The following is a 20,452-nucleotide window of genomic DNA, read 5'->3' as shown; positions in this document are numbered from 1 at the left end:
TGAATGTTGGGGAATTAAAATAGGTGCATTGAGAACTTTAACCTTAATGCTAAGGTTATGCTTTGCAATGAGAATTCTAACCTTAATATTAAGGTTAGAAGCAATACATAAGGAGTAACATACGTGGCTATACGTGGTGGGTTTTCTAGATAGCATGGAAGAAAACGCGAGCGCAGCCTTCAACACGGGGAAACTCCCGCTTCAATAGCTGCAAAAGGTGGTAAGGGGGCGGAGTTCTCCGCGGGAAAAAGGAGAAAAGACGGAGGCAGACGGCGGCGAAACCAGAGGGGAATAAGAAATCTGCAGAGTTGAGGAACAGTGTCAGAATCTACCAGAGTATTTAATTTCTTGAATACATATACTGCGTGTGCTTTGTAGGTGTTAGAATTAGAGAGTAAATCTAGTACTACATGATGATATAAATATGGGAAAAACCATTTCAAAGATCAAGACTGAAGCGGTGCTGTTTCCACGTTCTCCTTCGCATATTCGGCGCTGAAGCGAATTTCATTTCCATGTAATCTGCATCGCGTGGCTTCGCCGGACAACTTATAAGCTAAGCAAAAATAAAATCAAGTGAAACTCACTTGTAAGGTTCATATAAGCTTTTTTTTTCTACTTTGCCTTTTGATTTAGAAAAAGGCGAAACCCATACATCAAAAGAAATTTGGAAATGAATAGAAGGACTTGGGAAAAAAGTTAAAGAAATTGGAGTTTGGAGATTTGTGAAAAAGGCATTGAAGTTGAGGGTAATTGATCTTACTTTCCACTCAAATGGATTTTGGAATTTACGAGTATGTTAAAGCTATGCCAAATGCTATACTTTGCTTGTGAGATGTTAGAATATTAAGGCAGGTTTTCAGGTGATAAAGTGCATCTCGAAATAATGGTTTTGATGGTACTGGATTAAAAGGATGCAACTGGTCACATGTATATTGGGAAAAATGGGAAGGCCTTGTTATGCACACATGTGAATGGTTCAAAGGATTTCATGCAATTCTGTGCAATCATCTGGATGAATTCAAGGATGTATTGAGGCAAGTTGACACATGTATTTGTCATTGGAATTAGTGATGTTCAATACTCCTTGGGAAATTTTGTGCGTGAGATTCCTTGTTGGATTTGACATTCACTCTCACAGCTAGAAGTTTCGTACTTTCCTGGCTGTACCGCACACTTCACGACATCTTTTGGTGAACCCGATGTGAAACTGCTGGGGTGAGAGTGTGGTGAAATATACAGGGAAGCTATGGCTGAGAATTCTGAGGGTCATTTTGACCCTCATTTTGACCCTGGAGTTATGCAGATGTTTCAAATGTTTACCATGTACATGCAACAGCAACAAGCTGCTGAGAGGGGACGAATTTCCACGACCAAGGCATTACAATCAATTGTGAAAAAGGTGGATCAATTTGATGGGAAGGACATTACAAAGTACCTGCGCAATTATATAAAGGAGATGGAGCTAAACAGGGTGACTGAGGAGGATATGGTTCGAAGTTTCGAGCTGGTATGCGTTCCTGAAATAAGAGAGCGCATAAAAGGATTGCAGACAGCACAGGGTGGCAGAAATTGGGAAGAGTTCAAGCTTGCCTTAAAGGATGAATACTTCATGGAAGATTCTGAGCGAGTGACCAAACGAACTTTCTTGGAATGGGTCACAAAACCTAAAATGGGAATTGCTGCCACAGAATTGCTAAGGGAGTTTGAGAAGCGTTATGCCCAGTTGTCAAGAATAGAGCGTGCAACTTTGGACAGAGAAAAGACAGAGCTCTTCTTGCAAGCAGCTGGGAAAGATCTCCAGGAGAAATTGGAAATCCTCCTTGAGGATAAGAATACAGAGCAAGGATTAAAGAGTGATTGGAATGATGTTGAGGATGCAGTCACTATGTTAGCAAAGCGGCAGCGGAGGAGGGATAAAATGGTGATGGGCTCTGCACCCCCCATAGCTGCTGTTACCCCTGAGAATCTACCCAAACCAGCTGCTACAATTCCCAAGGTAGATGGGCCGATGGATGAGCTTATCAAGGGTATGCGTGACTTAAAATTGAAGATGTCCAGGATTGAAGAAAAGGGTCTACCATTGGGGCAGGCTTCTATGCAAAGGCCTCAAAGCAAAGAAGGGTTTACATATAGATGCATATGGTGTGATGACCCAGAGCATGCAAAGAAGGATTGTACCAGCTATAAAGAAGCTCTTAAAAATCAACTTGTGTTTTTCAAAGATGGGAAAATCCATCTTACAGAGACTGGTCTTCCATTGAGTACAAACTTTGGGAAAGGAGGGATGAAAAAGCTGGTAGAGGATATGGCTGCTAGTCATGCCATTTCTATGGTTGAGGCAGCAACCTATGGATTAAAGGTTGGTCAATTAAAGCAGGGACTTGAGAATGATGAGGATTATGAGAATGAGGATTTTTGGCCATCAACAATGGAATTAATTGCATCAAAGAAAGTGTCAAAGCAAGCTTTGCATGAGGCAGGTGATTGTATACGTCTTGAGACTGGCTGGGAGGAGCCTGTGGATTCTTTATCCATTCATGCCTATATTGCCAAATGCCAAAATAATGAGGCACAGGTAGAGGAGAAGCGAAAAAGGGAAAATGAGGAAGGAGGGCCATCAAAAAGAGTTACACGTGGAAGTGAAAAGAAGGATCCTGGGCCATCACATATGCGTCCACAGCATAGCAGACCTCCACAGGATGTTTCAATGGAAGAAGTGCCACCAAAAATGAAGGAGAAGGGTAAAGGGAAAAGTCCACTCTACAAGCTTCAATCTGATATTGAAGTTGCAACAGATCTCAAAAAGGTACTTGAAGAAAGGATTCTAAACAGCAGGGTGGAATTCACACTGGGGGGAAGTCTTGGGGATTGCAAAGAAAGAATTTCATGATGAGATAATTGATATTATACGAAGAAAAAGGCAGTCCATAATTGAATCTATTCCATCACAAGGGGAGGCAAGCACTTCCAAGACTCATGGAGTACAGGTACAGAAAAAGGAAGAAAGAGAAAATGTGGTGGAATGTAATCACTCTGCTGATGGGGCACGACAAGTGTGCTTTGTGGAAGAGGATGATGAAAAAGAAGTTCTTACAAAGAGTCATTACTCCAAGAGCCATTGGGCAAGAGCAACCACTGAAACCCTTGTCAAGATAGGTGATTTGGAAGAGCCATATGTCGCTCTAATTGATCATGGGTCTGAAATAAATCTTATGGCTAAAAATCTCTACAACAAATGTAAGTGGCCAATGGATGTGGATCATGGGTGGATGATTAAAGCAGCTAATAATTCATCTGGTGAGCTTTATGCAGCATGTCCAAATGTAAGGGTAACTATAGGGGATGTGAAGGATGATCAGAATTTCTTTGTTCAGGAGATGTCATCGTATCCCCTCATTCTTGGGCAACCTTACATTACAGCTGTAAGGATGGAAACAAAGGTTTTGGATGATGGTTCAGCTTATGCAAGAATAAGGAGTAAAGATGGCAAAAAAGCTGTTCAGTTTTTGACAGTTTGCATTAATCATGAAAGGAATCGTGAGTCTCTTCGGGCACAGTCACTCCCAAAGATAAACAGAGAGTTTATGAATTACAGGGAGATGAGGGATTTTGGCCAGGTGCCATTGTAAAGCGGGATTCCAATGGTACAAGGGGAAATGAGTTCTCACAGGACTCAATCAATGTAAATAGTTTTTCAACAAATTTTTCAGGGATTCTCCAGCTATGGGTCACTGGTTTTTGTAAAAAGCAGGGATTTGAAGCGTGGTATGCAAAAACATATACAAAATGAACAAAAAAGTTTTGAGCAGTGTGGTCTTTTGGAGAAGAATGAGTTTATTTCAGGGGTGCTTGATGAGGTGTCATTTATAAATACTATGGATGTGCTTTTTGATATGGGAAGAGCATGCTTACAGGGTGGAAATGAAATGATAAAGGTGTCATCTGTGGAAATGTATGATATAATCCAGGAATTTGAAGGGGTGGAATGTAAAAACATGAATTGTGAGATGGATGCTCATGTTGATACAAAGTACAAAACGGTTGCAAAGAAGGTGAAACCAGTTGCCTTGCCCTTGCCACCAGGAAGCAAGGAGAAGATAGATGAAGCTTCTATGCAGCCAAATCTTAGAGATCCGAAGAAAATTGGGCATAAATTTACTCAAGAAACTCTAAAAGAGCTGAAGATTGGTGAGAGGGATTTTCTGTTGCCAGTTGAAAGGGAATGCTTTGAGGAGATGCTTGTAAAACATGGGAAAGCTTTTACCTTTCAGCCGCATGAGATAGGTTGTGTTGATCCAAGTGTAACAGCACCAATGGTGATCTTTACTGTTCCACATGTGCCCTGGAACCTGCGGCCAATTCCAGTACCAAAGGCTCTCTTGCCAAAGTTGATGGAATTACTAAAGGAAAAGATCAGGATGGGAATCTTGGAGCCTTCATGTGCCCCATATTCCAACAGATGGTTTACTGTACCAAAGAAAAATGGGACATTGCGCTTTATTCAAGACATGCAACCTGTAAACAAAGTCACAATCAGGAATGTGGGAGCAGGTCCAATTGTGGATGAGTTTGCAGAAGCATTTGCAGGGAAAGCTATATACTCTATGGGTGATCTGTATTCGGGATATGATCAGTTCCAGCTGGATATACAAAGCAGGGACTTGACCACAATGAGAACTCCTTTGGGATTAGTAAGGATGTGTACCTTACCACAGGGAGCCACTAACTCAGTGGCACATATGATGAATGGAATGAATAAAGTCTTACGGGACTTCATACCACAAAAAACCATGCCATTTTTGGATGATGTGCCAATAAAGGGCTGTGATGAGAAAGACAAAGATGGGAATTTGGATTCAAAAGGGTGCCGCAAGTTTGTGGCAAATCATATAAAGGATTGTGACATGATTCTATCCAGGCTTGAAGAGGTGAATCTTACTTTATCTGGGCAGAAATCAGTGTTTGGAGTTGGTGAAGTGCTAATAGTGGGACATCTTTGTAGTACTGGTGGACGCCGACCTTGTCCAGCCAAAATAGATGCAATACAAAGAATGAAAGAGACATGCATTAATGTTACAGAGCTGAGGAGATTTCTTGGAGCATGTGTCTTTTATGTTATTTGGATCCCACATTATGCACATGTAGCAGATCCTCTTTATCAACTTTTGAGGAAAAATCAAAAATTTCTGTGGAGTACAGTACATATTAAAGCTATGCGGAAGCTGAAATATTTGCTCCAATCATCACCCATTTTGAGAAAGGCAGATTATGAGTGTGGCAGGCCTGTGATTGTTACAGTTGATACTAGTCCTACTGGGATAGGATGGGCAGTAGGGCAAGATGATGAGGATGATCATAGGTATGTAATTAGATTTGGAGCAAAGGTATTAAGCTTTCGGCAACGAAAGTATCCACAGATCAAGAGAGAATTATGGGGGATAGTCACTGCTCTAAAATGTGAAAAAGAATATCTTATTGGGGCATCTGTACTTGTGGAAACTGATTGCTTGCCACTTCTTGGGATGATAGCAAGTTGTACCACCCCAGATATTGCTATGCTTAGGTGGATTGCTTATATCAAGTCACTAAATCCTGAGTTTGAGCATATTGCGGGAAAAGATAATCCAGTTGCAGATATGCTATCAAGAGCCAGGTATGAAGATGAGAAAGAGATGATTAGTGACATTGATGATGTGGGTACAAAGTTCTATACTACAGCATATGCAAAAGGGGATCATATTTGCCTATCGAATGCACTTGAGTCTTTTATTGAGGAAATATATGAAGGAGATTGGTTGCTTATTGGTCAATATTTGAGTACTCTGACAAGGCAAGAAAATTGGTCTGACTCAGAATTTAAGAGGATCCGCAGAAAAGCATATGGTTACTTTCTAAAGGATGGATATCTCTGGAAGCATCCTAAACAGAGGAATGCTATGCCACAGAGAGTCATATGTGATAAAGAGACTCAAGGGAAGCTTGTGAAAGAATTCCATGAGAGTCTCTGGGCTGGGCATAGAAGTGTGTGGGCCACCTTTACCAAAATAAAGGAAAAATACTGGTGGAGAGGAATGTACAAGGATATTTCCCAATATGTGGAAACATGCATAGTATGCCAAATGTACTCAAATGTGCGGCATCGTGATGGCTTGCAACCAACCTACCCACCTGCCATGCACTACAAATGGGTAGTGGATCTAGTTACAATGCCTTTGGGAATTTGGCAGATGCGGTATATAGCACTTGCAAGAGAAGATTTGACAAATCAGGTAGAAGGGCGTGCTCTTAGAACAAAGAGCACGGAAACAGTATGCAAATTTCTCTTGAAAGATGTGATCTGCCGATATGGTTGTGTTGGGAAGATAACAGCTGATAGGGGTGAGCTAGATGTTGAAGAAGCAAGGGAATTCTTCTCTAGAATTGGTATCAAACTGTCCCTAACATGTGCTTACAATCCTGAGGGAAATGGGAAAAGTGAGCGAGGACATCCTCCAATCATTAAAGCTTTGGCTAAGGCATGCAGAGAAAGGATGAGAGAGTGGCCAAAGCTGCTACCATATGCCTTGTGGGCTGACCGTACAACTCATAGCTCAGTGATAGGATACATGCCTGCAGAATTAATGTATGGTCAGAAGCCAGTGATGCCAGTTGAAGAAGTAATTCTAACTTGGAATGTATTGCCCTGGGTGGAAGGATTGAGCAGAGATGACCTCCTTGCATTGCGAATAAGACAGTTGGAGAGGAGGCCTGAAGATGTAGAGCTTGCTAAAGCTCGCTTGAAAGATGCAAGGCTGAAAAATAAAGAAAGATTTGATAGTAGACACAGACTCCGGCCAAAACCTATTGAAGAAGGTGATTGGGTTCTAATGTATGATAGTAGCCTTGACAACCAATTCACTGTTCAAAGAAAATTTGCAAAAAGATGGTTTGGCCCTTACATTGTCAAGTATGTGCATGGAAATGCCACATATACTTTGTGTGAGCTTGATGGAACACAAGTAAAGAATCTTGTGGCTGGCAAAAGAATCAAGATATTTAAAAGAAGGCATGATGGTGATCCTTTTGATTCACAAGAAATTCAGGATGAGAAGCTTGACAGTGGAAGTATGGATATGGTTGAAGAGGAAGAGGATGATCTTCCTGGAACTGCAGAAGATGAAGACGACATCCAGTTATATGTGGACCTTGATGATGATTTGGCACATACCAGAGGATGTGCAGGTTTAGAGGGGGTGGATGTCGTGCCATGGCACGTCTATGATGTGAAACCGTGCATGTGAGGCCGTCAAATACACATCCAGATGCATGAGGTTATGTGCCATGACGAGTCATTATATGATGACATGTACATATGTTCATATTGTATATAAGGTTCAATAAGACAAGCTGAGGCTGAGTCAAATCTAGAAGTTTTTGTATATGAGTGTGGAGGGTGATGGTTCTGCTAAATGGTATCGATTGGGTTAAATCAGTGAATCTTATGGAATGCAAACATGAGGGTATGCCAATGCACAAAGGGATGTATTTATGAAGATATGGGAAAATACTTGAATGAATAATTGGGGAGTCTATAAATCACATGGCCAATATGATGATTTATACACTATGGAGGCATCAAAATGTTATGGAGACTCAATGGACATTGCAGTGTCGAGAAACTTATTGAATGTTGGGGAATTAAAATAGGTGCATTGAGAACTTTAACCTTAATGCTAAGGTTATGCTTTGCAATGAGAATTCTAACCTTAATATTAAGGTTAGAAGCAATACATAAGGAGTAACATACGTGGCTATACGTGGTGGGTTTTCTAGATAGCATGGAAGAAAACGCGAGCGCAGCCTTCAACACGGGGAAACTCCCGCTTCAATAGCTGCAAAAGGTGGTAAGGGGGCGGAGTTCTCCGCGGGAAAAAGGAGAAAAGACGGAGGCAGACGGCGGTGAAACCAGAGGGGAATAAGAAATCTGCAGAGTTGAGGAACAGTGTCAGAATCTACCAGAGTATTTAATTTCTTGAATACATATACTGCGTGTGCTTTGTAGGTGTTAGAATTAGAGAGTAAATCTAGTACTACATGATGATATAAATATGGGAAAAACCATTTCAAAGATCAAGACTGAAGCGGTGATGTTTCCACGTTCTCCTTTGCATATTCAGCGCTGAAGCGAATTTCATTTCCATGTAATCTGCATCGCGTGGCTTCGCCGGACAACTTATAAGCTAAGCAAAAATAAAATCAAGTGAAACTCACTTGTAAGGTTCATATAAGCTTTTTTTTTCTACTTTGCCTTTTGATTTAGAAAAAGGCGAAACCCATACATCAAAAGAAATTTGGAAATGAATAGAAGGACTTGGGGAAAAAGTTAAAGAAATTGGAGTTTGGAGATTTGTGAAAAAGGCATTGAAGTTGAGGGTAATTGATCTTACTTTCCACTCAAATGGATTTTGGAATTTACGAGTATGTTAAAGCTATGCCAAATGCTATACTTTGCTTGTGAGATGTTAGAATATTAAGGCAGGTTTTCAGGTGATAAAGTGCATCTCGAAATAATGGTTTTGATGGTACTGGATTAAAAGGATGCAACTGGTCACATGTATATTGGGAAAAATGGGAAGGCCTTGTTATGCACACATGTGAATGGTTCAAAGGATTTCATGCAATTCTGTGCAATCATCTGGATGAATTCAAGGATGTATTGAGGCAAGTTGACACATGTATTTGTCATTGGAATTAGTGATGTTCAATACTCCTTGGGAAATTTTGTGCGTGAGATTCCTTGTTGGATTGGACATTCACTCTCACAGCTAGAAGTTTCGTACTTTCCTGGCTATACCGCACACTTCACGACAACGTGTAGTAAATGAGTACCAGGAATCTTCTTCCACCTGTTGCAACCGCTTTAAGATCTTTTGCATCCGTTGATTGCTTAAACAAAACACTTGAAGAAAACACTTTCGACACACAATCATGCCGGAAATTGTATATTTTATCCTCTCTCCAGACCTTAGTAAAAAACCATGTAATGCTGTATTCTGTTGAGCACGTTTTAAAGCAAAGAAGTTTTCACGTTCTTGCTTAATTTTTTTGAATCCAAGTGTCCTCAAGCAGTTTTTTTTACAACAATACACCCTACATGCCTCTCTCAATGCATTGCGATGCAAAAACTTGTCTTTTCTTAAGGGAGCGGTTGTCTCCACACACAAATAGACTGAACTAATGATGGAGAAATTGGAACATTGGTATCAGAATTTGATAAATTAGCAAATAGTGGGCTTGTAACATCATCATCACTGATAGATTGGCTCAGACTTTTAGAAGTGAGTACGGATATAGGCACTTGAAAAGAGCAAAACGAGCTTGAAGAATTTTGTTGCCCTGCCATGACTAGGAACTTCAAACCTCTAAGTTTCTCTAAAAAACAATGTTCTAAGCTACAAAGTGGAGTGTAATCTCAAATCCAAATAACTTACTTTTAATGGTTAGATTTAAAAATAATATTATTAATTTAAATATTAAAAATTATTAATTATTATAAAAAATGGGACTTAAAAGATGAGAGGAAGTCCTTTTTAGACACACATTCCAAGGGTCTGCCGCTGCTAAGAGAGCCACAAGAGCATTTTTTTAAAATTTGGAGCAGTTTTCTTGAGTTTAATTCTGTAAGGTATGCATTTTCTTGATTACTTTGTTATTTGTTACAATTTGGAATTTTTCTTTCATTGTCATTATGTTCAAAGTTTGCTACGAGGAAATTATGGCTAGGAAGAAAAACAAAAACATTATCTAAGGAGATAAGTGATTTCAAAAATAGACTTTTTTTAAAAAGATATTTTTTTGAAAGAATTGTTTGTCTTTTAAATACACAAAAATACCAAAAAGAAGATTTCATACGTAAATTAAGAAAAAAAGAGATTGAAAAAATAATATTTTATAAAATAAAGATTTAATCAATAAATTTTAAAAATTATAATGACTTTATTTTTTAAAAAGCTAATACTTGTGTTGTATTCTGGAATACAACAGAAAAATCGATAAGTTGCCATGTTTCTTGTGTATTAAGTAGTTTGTATTCTAGAATACAAAGCTTGAAGTCACATTTTTAAAAATTTAACACTTATGCACTTTGAGGTTGTATTCCAGAATCCATTGCTTATACAAGTTGTATTTTGGAATAGAACTTCTCTCAACACTTGAGTTGTATTCCAGAATATGAAACTTTTACAAGCTGTATTAAAAAATACATTTTTTCTCTATACTTGAGATTGTATTCCAGAATACACAGTTTCAACAAGACTGCTTTATTCTAGAATACAGCTTCTCTCTACACTTGAGTTGTATTCCAGAATACACAGCTTCAGCAAGCTGTATACTGGAATACAACTTCTCTTTACACTTGAGTTGTATTCTAGAATACAGAGCTTTAATAAGCTGTATTCTGGAATACAACTTCTTTATACACTTGAGTTGTATTCCAGAATACACAGCTTCATCAAGTTGTATTCTGGAATACAACTTCTATCTACACTTGAGTTGTATTCCAGAATACACGGCTTCGGCAAGCTGTGTTCTACAATAACCCAAACTTAATGTAAACCATTAGAATAGACCTTCATGCAAAAAAGATTTGCTTTTTATCTAATTTTAGAAGACATGCAAAGAAAGCAAAAGCTCTCGAGTTCGCGTCGCACGCGCGCACGACTAAAAAACAATAAACTGTAGTTTTAACATAAAAAACAGAGGAGAAGCAGCCCGGGAGTATTTCAACCAGGTGTCCTGTATTTCGATATCAGGTGTCCTGGGGTTTTACCCCCCTTTTGAAGCCAACGGAGCGGTCAAAATCTCCATCAGAGCAACGTAACAGAAGATAGATTTTGGGATAAAGCAAAAGCCCTCGAGTTCGCATCATGCGTGCGCGAGAAAAAAACAGCAAACTATAGTTTTAATATAAAAAACGGAGGAGGAGCAACCCGGGAGTATTTCAAACAAGTGTCTTGGAGTTTTACCCCCCTTTTGAAGCCAACAGAGCGGTTAAAATCTCCGTCAGAGCAACGTAGCAGAAGATAGATTTTGGAGATAAATTTTTCTCAAATTGTGTTCAAGAAAGAGGTTCTGTAAGTACTTTGATGTTAAAAAGGGTCCTAATTGTTTTGGGTTTGATCTATTCATCTCTTAATGTTTTCTCCTCTCTTTTATATCTCTGTATTGTGTTTTGAAGCTTCTTGTGTTGCGAGTTGTATTATGGAATACACAGTTCTAGAAAGTCATTTGTTGAAATTCAATTACAAAACACATCTGTGGAGGAAAACAACCTGTTGTATTCTAGAATACATCTCTCTCTCCCTCTTTTTCTCTAGTGTGCTGAGGAGCTCTCTCTCTTACATTCATATCTCATGTTTGCTTACAAATCTAGGTCCGTTCTTGCATGGAGGTTAACACACACTCTCTCTCTCTTTCTCTCTATGTCTATTACTTTTTGTCTCTCTCGTTTGTTTGCCCTACATACACGTTTGCTAATCTTAAATGTTGTTTCATTTAACAAATCGTATTTTTTCATGAGAAATATGATTTTGTCTCTGTTTGTTTATCTCAGCAATGAGATAATGATTTTTTATTGTCTTGTTTAGGATTAAGATGGCCTCACCCAATACGTGATGCTCGAACTTCTAAGAAGCAAAAGAAAAGTAATCAAGCAACTGCATCTATCCCTGTGGGTGGCTCAGGACGTTCAGGAGCCTTGACACCTTCTCGATCTCAACCTGCTCCAATTAGTCCTCACTTTCAGGCACCTCGAGTGACTCTGACTCTTCCAAACCCTGATAGGCATCCAAGTGAGCCAAGAAGATAACTTTTAGTAGCTCACCAGTTTCCATGGTTACAAGATCGACCACCATCAAGCAGAATGGTTTTAGCTACTCCTGGACTTCCTCCATCATCTCAAGGAAGCACACCTTTAAATCAACATCAGCAGAAAAAGTCTTCAAGCATGGAAGCTACAACTCTTTGGAGTAATGCAAGAGGTAAAGTACGAGAAGGATTTGCTTGGACAATTAAATTTGGCATGGTAGGTAAGTACAAGACAATCATTGAGCCAAACACACCTTTCCTTTCTATTGCGGAAGAAAAAGGAGACTCTGAAAATAGAAAGTATTTAACTTATGGTTGCATTGTTAAAGTCAAAGAAAGTATATCTTGTGCCAGGATCATTCATCATCTGATAGACAACAACAAAGGGAAGTGTCTTGCAGTTAGAGTTTTCTCTACAGATTTTTGGCTTGAAGAGATGCATCCTGTTTCTACCCAGCAAGAGTTTAAAGATGCAATGATTACTCGCAAACGGGTATGTATGTCTTTCTCTTGACCTTTTTTTCATTAGTGTTAAAAAAATTTCTTATCTTTGTGTATTCTAGAATATGTAGAGAACTGTTATTCTTTTTCAAGTTTGTTTGAGTCATGTCTTTCCAGCTCATATCTTGGAATACATAGAGGTCTAGTTAACTCTAGTTTGCATGTATTCTAATTTACGTGAAGTTTGTCTAGTCTAGTTTGTATTATTCTAGTGTACGTGTAGTTCATATAAAACTTCTTATCTTTGTGTATTCTAGAATACATTGAGAACTATTCTTTGTTTTTTAGTTTATTTAATTCTTGTCTTTCTAGCTCATATCTTAAAACACTTAGAGGTCTAGTCAAGTCTAGTTTGCATGTATTCTAGTATACAAGAAGTTTGTATGCTCTAGCATATGCTAGAATGCATTGTAGTATACAAGAAGTTTGTCTTATTTAGTTTGAATGAATTTTAGCAAGAAGGAAGTTTGGCTTACTTTTTATGTCTAGTTTAATGAGTTTAACATATATTCTAGTATACAAAGAGATGGTTATAGTGTTCTTACTTTTGCATAAGTTACTCTTTGGTTCTTACTTTTAAGTTCACTCTATCAAGTCTTCAAATCCTCTTCTACTTAGAATGTTTTTTTCTTTTTTTTTAATGTAGTCTTTTTCTGAAGCATTTCAAGAGCATCATGACAATTTGTCCAATTCAAACCACTCCACTGATGATTCTGATTATGAAGAGAATGAAGGTACAGACATAGATGAGTCAGAAGAAACAACGAGTGGATCAATCATATTCAGCAAGGTCATAAAGTTGATGAAGCTTTCAAAATCAAGCTTTGTGAGTAAGTTGGCCTTGTCACAAAGAAGTCAAGCAAAGCTGGACGCTCTAGAAAAACAAATGTTCAAAGTCATGACAATTTCTTTCAGTTGGCCTTTTGTGATGAAGAGATATGGGATCTACAAGAAGACATTTTCAAGCTTTGGGAGGAAGGTAGAATCAAAGGGCAAAAAGTAAAGATCCCACCTGGAAGTCAAAAGGGCAAAGGAACAGGGAATGAGGACACTTTGAAGACAATTCCTGAAGAAATGCGTATCACGAATTGGCGAGCAATGCAAGGAATACGTGAGAAAAATATTATCATACCCATCTTGGCACAAGTGAAAGGAGGTTCTTTGACACTCGATGAAATGGCAAAGGAATTAGAACAGTACGTTGCTAATTCTTCTTTTTAAATCTACTTATTTTATTTCATGTAAAGTTATTTTTTCATTTTGTGTTTTTTTGATACAGGCAAAAGACTTTCTTGTACATGCAAAGAATCATGATTGAAAAACTTAATTGCAAGGATTGGAACGAGGTTCAAATGTTTCATCCCATCACTAGTCAGCCAAGCTCCTTAGAGCGTTTCATTTATCTTTTCAAAAATGCAGTAAGTAAACTACATATTTGAATAGATTTTTTTTTATTTGAGTGTTTTTGAAGGTTTTGTAAAAATTTAGATCAAATATTTTAAAAAATTGATTTTGATTTTTGTAATCTAGTCAATGTGTATTCTAGAATACATTTAATGTTTACTTATTTTCATTTTAACAAGTCTCGAGCACCTCATGCTCCCATAAAGAGCATTCCTCAAGAGTTTGAGCAACATTTGAGTCGCGCAAGGGTAGAGAAAAAGAGATTAGAAGAGGCACAAACTTTGGAGACCATTCAAGAGGCAAATATTTTCATTTCTGATGATGTGTCTGTAGAACCAGTTCAATATTTTGTTTATGAAGGCAAAGTAGAGAACATGGAATCATTTGTGACTGCACAACATTTTACTTTAGCCATTGCTGATGCTTCGTATGGATTTAAGGCACCACACTCAATAGACAACGAAGTAAAGTATGGTGTAAGTGCATATAAAAGAGTCATCGACGCTTTCAAGAAGGTCACAACGGTTGAATCATGGGCACAGGTAATTTTTCATGCTCATGATCAAATCTCTGCTCTGCAGAGAAAGCATTCGTTGACAATCAAATGGTCCATCAGCTATGCATATGGTATGTTAAATTTCAAGGATTCTTTTGCAAGTTATAAAAGCTTCAGTTAAAGCCTAACTTTTTCTTTTGTAGGACAAAGCCTAACATCAAAGGCTAACTTTTTCTTTTGTAGGACAAAGCCTAACATCAAAGGCTATAAGCTTGACAGACTTTCTTTTGCTGCCAAGTTTGCAACCATTGGTTTCTGGTCTCCTGCAGGTCTGAACAGTAAAGGAAATTTTAATTTTGCTTCAAAACCTAACTGAACAAATATTTTTGATAGACCAGGCGTGTGTCGAAAGCTTAGGGATCTTTCTGGTGATTCAAATGAGATCATGAATCCTTATCAAAAACCATAACTTTTGATGATGGATTTAATTGAGCTTCTATCTTTAAAAGGAGAGTGGATCCTGGATCTTTTTGCGGGGGCAGATCATGCAACCTTAACTTATTACATATTTTATATTGCTCATTTAAGTGAGCTTTACCATGTTGATTCTTTTTTTCTTAGGAACAACCACTATTAGTGCTCTTAAAAAAGGAAGGAATGTTGTTGCTGTTGAGCTGGATCCAGTTCAAGTTCGTTTTATTCAACAATGAGTCACTGCAATGAAAGAATTGCCAGACGAGTTTCAAGAGGTTGGAATGAAAAACATGGCAGCAAACCCAAGAGTGGTGGATGCGTCTGGAGAACCTCAGCCTCCCTTTGGACCTGATGATGAAATGCAGTTTGCAGATCTTGAGCCTTATGAAAATCCACATACTATGGATATTGATATTCCTCTTACGGAGTCAACACCACTCATTGTAGGACGCGAGCAAACTAATGAAGAAGTTAGTCACATGAAGAGGAGGAATTTCCTGTGCTAGAATAGATTTAGACACTTGTAGTTTCAAAGAATTTTTGGTATTTAAATCCTCATTGGGGGTGTTCAAGGATTTCTAGGTTTTGAGAGTGTTTTGAACAAGATTCTTTTGGTGCTAGATTTGGATTGTTTTTAAAGGATTTTTTTGGTCTCTCAAAACTACAACTCACAATCGGTTGTATTTTCAAATGGCTGGGTGTTTATATATATGACAATATATATGCTGTTATGTTGGGGATATATTTGCCTAGTGTTAGATTTAGGAAAAATTCATTAGCAGAGGATTGTAAGGCCTGGAAGAGACTATGGAGAAATGCTAGCTCTAACAAAAAGGCCTTAGCCTGGCTTTCCTGGGATAGACTTAGCCTTCCTAGATGTGAAGGAGGCCTTGGCGTTCTTCATCTCTACCTCTCACATAGTTGCCAAGTTGGCACTTCTTTTACCCAAGTGCCTTTAGTAGAAGGAGATTTGGACAAGGATACTAAGAGAGTTAGTGGATTGGAAAGAAAAAATACCACTGCTTCCAAGAGGGGAGCTTCCTATGCTTTACATTTGCTTCTTTGCCGCTTCCTTCTGCTATAGGGAAAGGCATGAGAAGTGTACTCTCCTCCATTATTAGTATGCTAGGACTTAAGCTTCTTACGGGATTGATTTTCAACATATGCCAAGAACTTCTGAAATGCGTCAAAATCATCATCCTTCTTCTGAATCAGATAAACCCATACTTTGTGTGTAGCATCATCAATAAAAGTAACAAAATATGATGCACCATCCAATGACACTATAGGCATAGGTCCACATACATCACTATGAACCAACTCCAATGGTTCAATTTTGCTCTTACCACATGATTTCTTATGTAAAGACTGAGTTTGTTTGCCATACATGCAATCCTCACACAGCGAAATCTGGAAAAATGAAGACAGGGACATACTGCTAACCAAAAAGAATTTTCATTCCTGTCATACTCATGTGTCCCAATCGGTGATGCCAAAATGATACAGATGGCTGCTCAATCACGGCTTTCACATGATCTTTTACGCCAGACACATGCAAAGAATACAAAGTTCCATACTTGGAACCTCTCACAACAACAAGAGACCCTTTGATAATCTTCCATGAATAATTACCAAAGAACATATGGTAACCACAATCATCCAGCTGTCCAGTGCTAATCAAGCTCTTCTTAAGATTTGGCACATGCCATACATTCTCGAGCAGAAGAGTAGAACCATTTGCAAGAAATAAATGCACATCTCCCACTCCAACAATGTCACAAGCATAGTCATTACCGAATCTCAAAAATCCTTTCCTACTTGCATCATATGAAGCAAACCACTCCTTGTGTGGAGTAACATGAAAGGATGCACCTGAGTCAATTATCCTATCTTGTGACATACCATCATGAGTGGTAACAAGAAATGCATCATCAAACATAGAGGCATATAAAACGTCTCCATTATCACTATCACTGCGGATAGTTTTCACCTCCTATATTCTTGCCTTTGGCTTTTCTTCCTTAATGCCATCATCCTTCTTGTCATTGCATTTGCTTTTGCCCTTGTCCTTCTTCCATTTGAAGCAGTCTTTTCTGATGTGACCCTTCTTGACAATAATAGCATTCCACATCTTTCTTTGTGTGAGACTTGCTCCTAGATTTCCCTCTCTCACGGGATGCCCCCCTTAACTGAGATCTGTTTCTTACAGTGAGTGCACTAGAGCCTTTAGTGCTAGCCATATTCTTCCTATTGACCTCCTCTCAGTGTGAGCAGGTTTCTCTCTACATCCGTGCAACTCATACCACCTACAAGGTGCCAAACTGCTTTACGGCTATCTTGAAAGTATCCCAACTTTCAGGCAAAGTGACAAGCAGAAACATTACTTTCACTGAATAAATGCAACCTTTTGTGCAGACAACTAATTGAAAATAGTGTTAAACTCATTCAAATGGTTGGACATAGATGTCACCTCTTCCATGCGAAGATCAATGAGCTTCTTTAGCCAATACACCTGAGGCGCAACACTTTTTTCTCATAAAGATCACATGGTTTTTGCCATACATAATTTGCAACTTTTCCCTGTTTTGGATAGCAAATATCTTTTGAACGGTAACTCCGATGCAAATACTATACAAAGCAAAGTTGTAGGCAATTGACAGCTCTATAATTGTTTAGTTGAATGCAGATCCCAAACCTTGAAAGATTTGATGATATTCACCTTTGAAAAAAATCCTATTGCTCATTTACAAACAACTTCTAGCTGTTTTGTATGCATCATATCTTTTTCTCCAAATCTTTGACTGATATGCTGCCAAAAGCAAAGTTGTAGTCTGTCCAAAAATTTTAAACTTCTTAATTCAACTTAGAGACCAATTCCTTATGAAGTCTCTGATATTCATGCTGAAAAACAACCACTTGCACACTTTTTATTGTTGTCACAAGACTGCAAAACTCTCAATTCAACTATTCAACAAGACTCAAAGTACAGCTTTGCCACCGTCACTAACAAGACATATCATTACTTCACATATGTTGGGACTAACATCCAACCACAAAGGAATCCATGCATCATCCAACCAGGTATTAAAACACCTTTAGCAATATGCATTCAACCACACAACTTCTGTAGTTTCCTGTTTGTGGTACCTGTAATAAAAAAATATGCTTGTATGCAACCCGCTTACTAGACAAGAGGGGAGCGGAGCTCCATGACGAGGGTAAGAATGGCTAAAGAGACAATGCTTGTATTCATGAGTGCAAGGGAGCTTAATAAAGAATGTCGATGAAGACACACTCTTGGACAATGCTGGCCAGCAAAACAAACAGAGTCCTGCAACAAGTCGTTTTTGCATCTAGAGAGATAATACAGGTCCTCCCCCACTCTTGAGCTAAGGTTCTCTGAAACTTTCTGCACGGGCTTACACTAGCCCCAACAAAACTTGCGCGTACAACTGGCCACTCACAACAGCTTGCACATAACCTGTATGAAAGGAGCACAAAGAGAGCTAGGAAATTGCAGCTCCTAAACCATAGCTGAGATGGCGATTCTGACTACACGAATGGCTCCGAAAGGGGGGCAAAACTTCAGGACATCTGATGGAAACACTCCTAGAATGCTAAATCTCTCGATGCCAAGCTCGAAAGGTGATCCGTACTCTGAAATGTGTCCGCACATGGAAGCGATAAGCAAAATCTGGAAAGGCAGCTGCTTGAATCCCAATTCTACGCTCTGATACCAGTTGATGGAAGTGAGGATGCAACAGAGAGAGCGACTGCGAGAGAAAGAGAGAGACACAGATTCCCAAAAAAAACATGGCATTTTTTAGAGGGCTCCGTTAACATTCGCAAATTTACCTAATGGGTTGTTGATTCAAAAAGAATAAGTCACTAAAGAAAAGTAGTTGAGGTGTGTGATCCTAAGGGTCACACATAGTTGATAGAGTTGTTGATTGGAAGAAAAGAGTAAGGTACTAAAGAGAAGTAGTCAATCTGTGTGGTCATAGTACTAAAGAGAAGTAGTCAATCTGTGTGGTCATAGTACTAAAGAGAAGTGGTTGAGGTGTGGGTGACTCGTGAGCAAACATCTTATATTATTGTGAGAGAGTGCAATGGTCCATGCTACTCTTGCAATGTTCCATACTGCTCTTGGCCATTATAAGCTCTTTTTGGCAGTAGGACCCAACAACATCAATATGTATGTACATGTACGTATGTATGTACATGTACGTATGAGTACATGTATTTGAAATCCATTAAAACCATACATGCCACAATTGGAAGATATGTGTAAGTGTGTGTGCGCCTATGAATGCATGTGTGCATGTTACATACACACATGTAGATATGTATCTGTGTATGCACACGCACCCATAATATTCATAGATACTGGTCACACTCATACATATATGTATACATTGCCCTCAACTTGCCAAACTATTATATAAAAACATCATGATTGCCATATGTATCCATATAGAAGCTTCTCGCATTACAAACGCATAAAATGATGAGTATCTTAATGCACATGAACACAACCTCAAAACAATCTTCGGACAATAGGATTCTCTCTCCTTGGTAGCCTATATCCCGTGCCTCCATCTGGCAAAATGTATGCCATAAAAAATATTAGCATTGAAAATATAACTCTCGTAGGATAAAAGCTTACAAAACTCATTTGGTGGATCAATATTTGAGGCGAACGGCATTTGAATAGGCTTGTTCCATTAGAGGTGAGGAGTTTAGAAGTATGAAGATTACACATCTTCTTAATGGTTTAGATCTTAAGCACGCTATCAATTTTTAAAAATTGTTCACAACATATATTATCAAAGATTTAAGAAAAAGATTTATGGATAATTCAGTTTTAGCTTGCTTGAAAATCCTATCTTTGATGGAAGCGAGGATGCAACCAAGAGAGCGATCGTGAGAGAAAGAGAGAGACACAGGATATCATGGGTGCTATTGGTGCAATGGTCACCACACCCTTATTCTCTATGTATCCACAAATAAAGAATAACCATGGTACAAGTGCATTGGGTAGGCCATTGGCCTTTACCCCAACAAGCTCCCACTTTTAAAAGCCAATGTGCCTTTAAGGGAGAACAATCAACCATGGGGCTGAGAATGGACATTGTAATGTCATCTGCTGATGCCCATCAAGAGTCTGCAATGCGCCCACTTGGAGGATAGACTCTTTGTGAGAAGATCTGCATGATTATCATCTGTATGAATCTTGACAAGCTGAATACACTTGTTTTCAAGCACCTCCCTAATGAAGTGATACTTCACCTCAATATGATTTATCTTAGCATCATGAAAGACAGGATTCTGTGCCAATTACTGGATGGCACTCTGACTATCACTATGCAAAACGGGAACCTCTCCTATAATGCCCAACTCTCCCACTAGACGAGTAAGCCATATTGCTTCCTTGCTTGCCTCAGTGGCTACAACATACTCTGCCTCTGTGTAGACAAAGCCATGCATGCTTGCAAACGAGAGACCCATGAAAATGCACGTCCACCAGTGAATGTGAAAACATATCCTGTCGTAGAATTTTTATTGTATACATTCCCTACAAAGTCTACATCTGCATAACCAAGAACAGATGTCTGCTTCCTCCCAAAGAAAATGCACAAATCCTTTCACTGCCTCCCAATGCTTCTTGCTAGGGTTTGCCATATACCTGATAACCACTCCCACTGCAAAAGCAATGTCTGCATGTGTAGC

The sequence above is a fragment of the Cibotium barometz genome, chromosome 8 (genome assembly GCF_041138505.1).
Source record: "Cibotium barometz isolate CiBa-2024 chromosome 8, ASM4113850v1, whole genome shotgun sequence".
NCBI lineage: Eukaryota > Viridiplantae > Streptophyta > Polypodiopsida > Cyatheales > Cibotiaceae > Cibotium > Cibotium barometz.
The sequence above is the reverse complement of the archived record's forward strand: the minus strand, read 5'-3'. Positions refer to the sequence as shown.